The 9,113-nt window shown below is 45.3% G+C and overlaps 1 pseudogene; it reads right to left on the bottom strand.

The window, feature by feature from the left end:
• Positions 1-7,858: 7,858 nt before the first annotated feature.
• Positions 7,859-8,812, bottom strand: LOC112120899 (annotated as a pseudogene).
• Positions 8,813-9,113: the final 301 nt, after the last annotated feature.

The raw sequence follows: 9,113 nt of genomic DNA, 5'->3' as shown, positions 1-9,113 counted from the left end.
ATCAGTCAGGAGAAGATGAAGTCCCAATGGAACTGATGCAGATTTTGGATCCAGGCATCAGAACACTTACTTGAGCATGGGTAGGAGTTTTTGTAGAGAAACAACAATGGTTCAAGGGAAAACACTAGATTTGTTTATGTGTAAACAAGGGAGAATACCAAAGTTGTTTTGGTCAGGCTAGACCATGGGAGCTGCTCATTCTGGGCTTAGGGTGGTGTTCCTTGGAGGGAGCTCACAATGCAATTAGGGAGCTTCACTATTTTGGATACCAATAAAGGATTTATTACTAGAACTGGTCTGATAACTACTGAGCCGGGTGTGTGCAGGCGTAGGTTCATTAACATCTGGAGCAGAGATTCCCATCATGCAGTGCTCCCCTGCTTTTCTGGTCCCAGAGTTCCATGCAGTTCTTGCTTTGGAATCTCTGTTCTCCATTCTGTCCTATCTTCGATGCAAATGAGGCTAGGGTTAATCCTGTCGTCCTTATCCTAGGTGTTTAGGTGTGTCTCCCACTGCCTTTTCATTGCTTTTTGTAAGTCTTTCTTCTGATGCAGACTTGGTTCAAGGAGAGGCTGTGTGTGGGGGGGGTGGTCTTTTGTGAGTCAGACAGGCTAGGTAACACTTAACAGAGAAATATTTGGTGAGCATAAACACAAAAAAGAATCTTACAAGAAGTGGAAACTTGGATCGATGATTAGGGAGGAGTATAAAGATGTTGCTCGATCATAAGGGGTGTAATCAGGAAGGCCAAAGTGCAATTGGAGTTGCAGCTAGAAAGGGATGTGAAGGGTAACTAGAAGGGTTTCTACAGTTATTTTAGCAACAAGAAGAAGGTAAGGGAAAGTGTGGGACCCTTAATGAATGGGGGAGGCAACATAGTGACAGATGATGTGGAAAAAGCTGAAGTACTCAATGCTTTTTTTGCCTCAGTCTTCACAGACAAGGTCATTTCCCAGACTTCTGCACTGGGCAGCACAGTATGGGGAGGAGATGAGCAGCTCTCAGTGGTGAAAGAACAGGTTAAGGACTATTTAGAAAAGCTGGGCATGCACAAGTCCATGGGTCCAGATCTAATGCATCCGAGGGTGCTGAGGGAGTTGGCTGATGTGATTGCAGAGCCATTGGCCATTCTCTTTGAAAACTTGTGGCGATCACGGGAGGTCCCGGGCAATTGGAAAAAGGCAAATATAGTGCCCATCTTTAAAAAAGGGAAGAAGGAGAATCCGGGGAACTACAGAACGGTCAGCCTCTCCTCTGTCCTGGGAAAAATCATGGAACAGGTCCTCAAGGAATCTATTTTGAAGCACTTCGAGGAGAGGAAGGTGATCAGGAACAGTCCATATGGATTCGCCAAGGGCAAGTCATGCCTGACCAACCTGATTGCCTTCTATGATGAGATAACTGGCTCTGTGGATGAGGGGAAAGCAGTGGTCGTGATATACCTTGAGTTTAGCAAAGCTTTTGATACAGTCTCCCACAGTATTCTTGCCAGAAAGTTAAAGAAGTATGGATTGGATGAATGGACTATAAGGTGGATAGAAAGCTGGCTAGATCATTGGGCTCAATGGGTGGTGATCAATGGCTTGATGTCTAGTTGTCAGCCGGTCTCAAGCAGAGTGCCCCAGGGGTCAGTCCTGGGGCTGGTTTTGTTTGACATCTTCATTAATGATTTGGATGATGGGATGGATTACACCCTCAGTGAGTTTGTGGATGACACTAGGATGAGGGGAGAGGTAGATATGCTGGAGGGTAGGGATAGGGTCCAGAGTGACCTAGACAGATTGGAGGATTGGGCCAAAAGAAATCTGATGAGGTTCAACAAGCACAAGTGCAGAGTCCTGGACTTAGGACAGAAGAATCCCTTGCACCGCTACAGGCTGGGGGCCGACTGGCTAAGCAGCAGTTCTGCAGAAAAGGACATGGGGATAACTGTGGATGAGAAGCTGGGTAGGAGTCAGCAGTGTGCCCTTGTTGCCAGGAAGGCTAACGGCATTGTCATAAATATAAAAGGAAGGGTAACAACCTTTACATATGCGGTAACATCAAATCCCTCCTGGCCAGAGGTATAAAATCACTTACCTGTAAGGGATTAATCAGTTCAATTAACCTGGTTGGCACCTGACCAGAAGGACCAATGGGGAAAGAAGATACTTTCAAATCTTGGGGGGGGGGAAAGGAGGTTTTGTTTGTTTTCTCTTTGTTGTTCTTTCTCAGGGCAGAGAGAGGGACCAGGCAGAAAAAAACATCTCCTAAAGCCCTACCTGGAATAAGCATCTAAAATTACAAAAATTGTAAGTAATAGCAAGGAAATGCGTTAAATTATCTTTTGTTTTACCTTGTGAATTTTCCCTATGCTAAGAGGTAATTTTATTCCTGCTTTGTAACTGGGAAGCAGAATCAGAGGGGAATCCTCTGTGTTTTAAATCTTTTTATTTACCCTTTCAAGTTATCTTGCAGCCTGATTTTGCAGAGGTGCTTTTTTTACTTTTTTTTCTTTATAATAAAATTCTTCTTTTAAGAACCTGATTGATTTTCAGTGTCCTAAAAAACCAGAGATTTAGTGTGTGCTCACTTTGTTTAACCTATTGGTTGATATATTATTCTCAAGCCTCCTCAGGAAAGGGGGTGAAGGGGCTTGGGGGGATATTTTTGTGGGGGATAGGGCTCCAAGTGGCCCCTCCCTGAATGTTTGTTTAAATCACTTAGAGGTGGCAGCAATACCGTCCAAGGACAAGGAAATAAATTTGTGCCTTGGGGAAGTTTTTAACGTAAGCTGGTAGAAATAAGCTTAGGAGGTCTTTCATGCGGGTCCTCACATCTGTACCCCAGAGTTCAGAGTGGGGAGGGAACCCTGACAAGCATATTGGGCTGCATTAGTAGGAACATTGCCAGTAAATTGAGGGAAGTGATTATTCCCCTCTATTCGGCACTGGTGTGGCCACATCTGGAGTATTGCATCCAGTTTTGGGCCCCCAATACAGAAAGGATGTGGACCAATTGGAGAGTCCAATGGAGGACAATGAAAATGATTAGGGAGCTGGGGCACATGACTTACGAGGAGAGGCTGATGGAACTGGGCTTATTTAGTCTGCAGAAGAGTGAGGGGGGATTTGATAGCAGCCTTCAACTCCCTGAAGCGGGATTCCAAAGAGGATGGATCTCAGCTGTTCTCAGTGGTGTCAGATGACAGAAGAAGGAGCAATGGTCTCAAATTGCAGTGGGGGCAGTCTAGTTTGGATATTAGGAAAATAGTATTTCAATGGGAAGGTGCTGAAGCGCTGGAATGGGTTACCTAGGGAGGGGGTAGAATCTCCTTCCTTAGAGGTTTTTAAGGCCCAGCTTGACAAAGCCCTGGCCGGGATGATTTGGTTTCGGTTGGTCCTGTTTTGAGCAGGGGATTTGACTAGATGACCTCTTGAGTTCTCTTCTAACCCTAATCTTCTATGATTCTAAATTAATGGGACTAGTCATAGAGTAAAGTACTTCCCCATGTGAGTGAGGAAGGAAGAATTGGCCCTTTAAATTGGCAGTGGTTGGAGTGCTTTCTAAAGGCTAGACTGTGATTTCTTCACTTATACTGGAAAATGGTTACTGTCACTCATAGCTCCATTGATTTCAGTGGGATTAATCATGTATGTAACTATTCATTAATGTGACCAAGGGGGTAAGCTGGCCCTCAGCACCCAGAACTGGTCACTAGCACCCTAGGTGGCAGATTTTAACCAGTGTAACATGAGTTTGAAACACAATCTGCATCCCATTCCCTGAGCTGTGGAGCACTTAACTGTTCCTCCTGTTTGGTCACTACTGTACGGTCTCATTTAATTGTTGTAATTTAATATCAATTTCATTTTAGCCTTAACAACTACTGAGAAGTCTGTAAGCACCTCCTATCTCTAGGCATTTAGTGCAATGGGCCAAATTCATCTTGAATATAACGTTGTGCACTCCAGTGGTGCTACACCAATTGAGCCCTCTGAATTTTAACAATCCCCTCTGAAAGCTGTTTGAAGTTGGAACGTTTTTCATGATCATTGTAAAAGACTTTTTAATAATGCCCTGTGGGACCCATTAATATGAACATCCTTTCATTGTTAGCTGATCAGCAGAGCTTAATTTTGAAGGGATAAATTGATAAAAATTACAGATCAATAATGTTGTAATAATAAAAGTCCATAAGGACACTACATCAGGTAGCTATCAAGGTGCTCAGTTACCAATGTGTTGGGCACCTGAAATACACCTAAAGTGTATATATATTTTGATTTTTTATCCATTATATTGATCCCAGTTTCAAGCTGACTGCAAAGCTACATTTGATATTTTCCATTGCTGTTTGCAGTGTTGTAGCTGTATTTGTCCCAGGATATTGGAGAGACATAAGAACATAAGAACAGCCATACTGGGTGAGACCAATGGTCCATCTAGCCTAGTATCCTGTCTTCCAAAATGGGTGAGGTAATATTTTTGTTGGACAAACTTTTGAGCTACACACCGCTCTTCTTCAGGTCTGGGAAAGATATTCACAATGTTCCAGCTAAATACAAGATGTAACAGATAGTTTAGCATAAGTCGTTAATACTTATTCTAAGGACCATTCAAGGTGAACTGGACCGTTAACACCTCTGCAGTCATAGGAAAACAAGGGGGTTAGTGAGTTACAGATTGTTGGAATAAGCCATAAATCCAGTGTCTCTGTTCAGTCCATGATTTTTAGTGTCTAGCAAAGTAATGAATTTAAGCTCCTGGGCTCATCTCTTACAGGTGTTGGGCAGGTTTCCTTTGAGAACAAGGACTGAGAGGTAAGGTAAGGAGTGATAGCTTTGTGAAAAGTGTTTCCCCACAGCTGTTATGATGTTTTTGTCTGTAATTATTTAATGAACAGAGAGGTGGCAAAATTTGCAGATGATACAAATTACTCACAATAGCTAAGTGCAGAACTGACTGCAAAGAGTTACAAAAGGCTCTCACTACACTGGGCAGATGAAATTCAGTGTTGATCAGAGCAAAGTAATACACCTTGGAAAAAGTAATCCCAGCTATATATACAAAATGATGGGTTTAAATGAGCTGTTTTCACTCAAGAAAGGGATCTACGCATCATTGTGGATAGTTCTCTGAAAATGTTCAGCAGCAGTCAAAAAAGCTAACAGACTGTTAGGAACCATTAGGAAAGGGATAGAAAATACCATAAAGCCACTATATAAATCCATGGTACACCCACACTTTGAATACTGTGTGCAATTCTGGTCATCCCAGCTCAAAACAGATATATTAGGATTGGAAAAAATTCGAAGAGCAACAAAATGATTAGGGGTATGGAACAGCTTCTCTATGAGTAGAAATTCAAAAGACTGGGACTGTTCAGCTTGGAAAAGGGACGACTAAGGGGGGATATGATTGAGGTCTATAAAATCATGACTGCTGTGGAGAAAGTAAATAAGGAAATACCAGGCATCACTCAATGAAATTAATAGGAATAGATTTAAAACAAACACATCAGTACTTCTTCACGCAAGGCACAGTCAGTTTGTGGAACTCATTGCCAGTGGATATTGTGAAAGCCAAAAGTATAACTGGGGTTAAAAAGGAATTAAAAGGGGGAGGGATAGCTCAGTGGTTTGAGCGTTGGCCTGCTAAACCCAGGGTTGTGAGTTCAATCCTTGAGGGGGCCATTTGGGGATTTAGTTGGGGATTGATCCTGCTTTGAGCAGGGGGTTGGACTAGATGATCTCCTGAGGTCCCTTCCAACCCTAATATTCTATGATTCTATATGAATTCATGGAGGATAGGTCCATCAATGGCTATTAGCCTGGATGGTCAGAGATGCAACATCATGCTCTGGGTATCCCTAGACTCTGATTGTTAGAAACTGGGAGTGCATAACTGGGGATAGATCACTAGATAAATTGCCCTGTTCTGTTCACTCCCTCTTAAGCATCTGGCACCAGGTACTGTAGGAAGACAGGATGTTGACAGTGCTTACTTTGCAATGAAAGAGGTGCTGGGGATCAAGCAATTAGGTACTGAGGCGGAAGCCTTTTTTTTTACCTATCATATCTAACACAATAGGTGCCAACTCTGTGAGTGCTCCAGGGCTGGAGCACCAACAGAAAAAATATGGTGGGTGCTTCCCGCCTTCCCCCCAGCACCTCCCACGCACCAGTGACCATCTGTTCATCAGCATGCAGGAGGCGCAGGAACAGAGTGGGGAGGAGCGAGGGCAGGGTGTGCTCAGGGGAGGGGGCGGAACAGGGCGGGATGAGGCGGGGTGTGGCAGAGCGGGGCAGGAAAAGGCAGGGAAGGCATGGGGCCTTGGGGGAAGGAGAGGAGTGGGGTGGAGCCTGGGGCAGAGCTGGGGAGAGCACCCCCGACACAATAGAAAGTTGGTGCCTCTGTCTGACACAGCAAGACCAGAGGTGCTGGGGCTGTGAACTCTCAAGCCTAGAGATGCCAGGGATCAGTCCTGGCAAGCCCTGACAGAAATTAAGCACTGGATACTGGACTAGATGGACCATTGTTCTGACCCAGTATGGCTGTTTTTATGTTCAGTGTAGACACTACCTATGAGAACAAGAGGGGTTCTCCCGTCAGTATAGGTAATCCACCTCCCCAAGAGGTGGTAGCTAGGTGGATGAAAGAATTCTTCCAGACAACTAGCACTGTCTACACTGGAGATTAGAACAGTCCTAATTGTTTCTGTGCCTCTCCTCTGTAGAGCCTTAAATTCACCTGTGATGGGTTTGGTCACAGAGACTCATAGACTCATAGACTTTAAGGTCAGAAGGGACCATTATGATCATCTAGTCTGACCTCCCGCATGATGCAGGCCACAAAAGCTGACCCACCCACTCCTGGAATAATTCTTTCCCTTGACTCAGCTGTTGGAGTCCCCCCCATGATTTAAAGACTTCAAGTCACAGAGAATCCTCCAGCCAGCGACCCCTGCCCCATGCTGCAGAGGAAGGCGAAAAACCTCCAGGGCCTCTGCCAATCTATCCTGGAGGAAAATTCCTTCCCGACCCCAAATATGGCGATCAGCTGAACCCCGAGCATGCGGGCAAGATTCTCCAGCCAGACCCTCCGGAAAATGTTCTCTGTAGTAACTTTTAATATCCCATCATTGACCATTGTTACTAATTACCAGCGATGGCACGTTATTGACCTATTGACTAAAATCACGTTATCCCATCAAACCATCCCCTCCATCCTCCAATGGAACTCCCACTCAAACTCCCCTGTTAGCAGCCCTGTTCGCCGGCTCCTGTGCCGCAGCTTCACTATGCTGCTCAGGGATTTTTCACTCCCCTGAGCAATAAAGCTGGGTCAATCTAACTTTTTCGTGTAGAGCAGGTCCAAATGTGTACTAAAAGAGGATTAGATGAACTGCATTAAACCCATGTGTGGACACTCTCATTCAAAATTAATACAGCCTGAATTCAGGTCAGTTTAATTCCACTTCCAAAGCTAAACCAAAGTAAGGCCACTGTAATTCCAAATGAAAGTGTCCACAGAAGGGTTTAATGCCGTTTAGCTAATCCACTTTTAATTCCCACCTTTAGTTAATTTGGATTAACTTTCTTGAGTATCTCCATGCAGACAAGCCCCCAGAGTGTCAACATTGGCATCAGTGAATTATTCCTAAGCATCTGTACCAAAGAAAGAAAGAAAGATAGAATGTTCATCTGCCTGGCTTTAGTTTTCAGACAGGTGCTCATATAACAGAATCATAGACATGATAGGAGAGAAAAGATGCTATAATGTGAAAACCCAGGCAGAAGAAATTGTTTGGTAATTTTACTTTATTTTGATAAAAAGTCCTAATTTGAACTGGACAGCCCCAAAAATTTTAAATATTTCATGAAAACATTTTCCTCCCCCTCAGTCTCCTCAGAGCAGCCTTCACCTCCTGGTTCCTTAGGCTGTAGGTCATGGGGTTTAACATGGGGGTGACAACGGTATAAAACAGGGCCATCACTCTGTCCACGTCTGCTATGTGGCTGGACTTGGGCCACAGGTACATAGCACAGGCTGAGCCATAGAACAAGATGACCACGGTGAGATGGGAGGAGCAGGTGGAGAAAGCTTTGTGCCTTCCCTCGGATGAAGTTGTCTTCAGGATGGTGTAGAGGATGCGGGCATAGGACACCAGCACCATCAGGAAGGGGATGACAGTGATTATTAGGCTGATCAGTACAATGAAGACCTCACTCCTGGAGGTGTCCCCACAGGTCAGCTTCAGCACAAGGTGGATGTTGCAGAAGAAGTGGTTGATCTAATTGGGCCCACAGTAGGGCAAGGAGAAGATCCAAATCACTTTGCCCATGGGCATCAGGATTCCACAGAGCCAGCAGGCAGTGGCCATCTTGGTGCAGGCTCTGGGATTCATAATGGTGGGGTAGTGCAGAGGGAAGCAGATGGCCCTGTAGTGGTCATAGGTCATCGCAGCCAGCAGGTAGCACTCTGCTGTCCCAAGAGAAAGGATGAAGTGCATCTGGATGGCACACCCAGTGAAGGAGATGGTCCTCTCCTCAGAGACAAAGTTGACCAGCATCTTGGGGATGGTGACAGAGATGTAGCAGCTCTCCAGGAAGGACAGGTTCCAGAGGAAGAAATACATGGGGGTGTGGAGAGCCGAGTCCAGCATTGTGATGAGGATGATGATGCTGTTGCCCATCAGGAAAATGGTGTAGATAATGGAGAAACCTACGCAAAGTATTGCTCGAGTCACTGGATCCTGGGAGAAACCGAGGAAAATGAATTGGGTCACCATGCTGTGATTCCCCTGTGCAGTTTCACTGGTATAGCTCATCTGAAGAAGGAAGAGGAAAAATATTTTGCATGTGGGCATTATGGGCCAGCTCATAGGGACACAGGAATGGAAGGGACCTCCTGGGTCAGTAGTATAAGGGCCCTACCGTCAATCAAACCCTAACCCCGCCCCTTGACCCCTTAAACCCCGCCCCTTGACCCCTTGGTCCCTCCCACCTGTCACCGGAAGTCCCGCCCCATGGGGGTATTACTTCCGGGGTCAAGGTGCCACCTGACCGGAAGCAAGGTGTGTCATGTGACCCCTCTAAGAACTCCCCCCACCACCCTCTACCAATCAGGAG

This window comes from Terrapene carolina, unplaced genomic scaffold, assembly GCF_002925995.2.
Source record: "Terrapene carolina triunguis isolate 2854851 unplaced genomic scaffold, T_m_triunguis-2.0 Scaffold34639, whole genome shotgun sequence".
Classification (NCBI taxonomy): domain Eukaryota; kingdom Metazoa; phylum Chordata; order Testudines; family Emydidae; genus Terrapene; species Terrapene triunguis.
The sequence above is the reverse complement of the archived record's forward strand: the minus strand, read 5'-3'. Positions and strand labels throughout refer to the sequence as shown.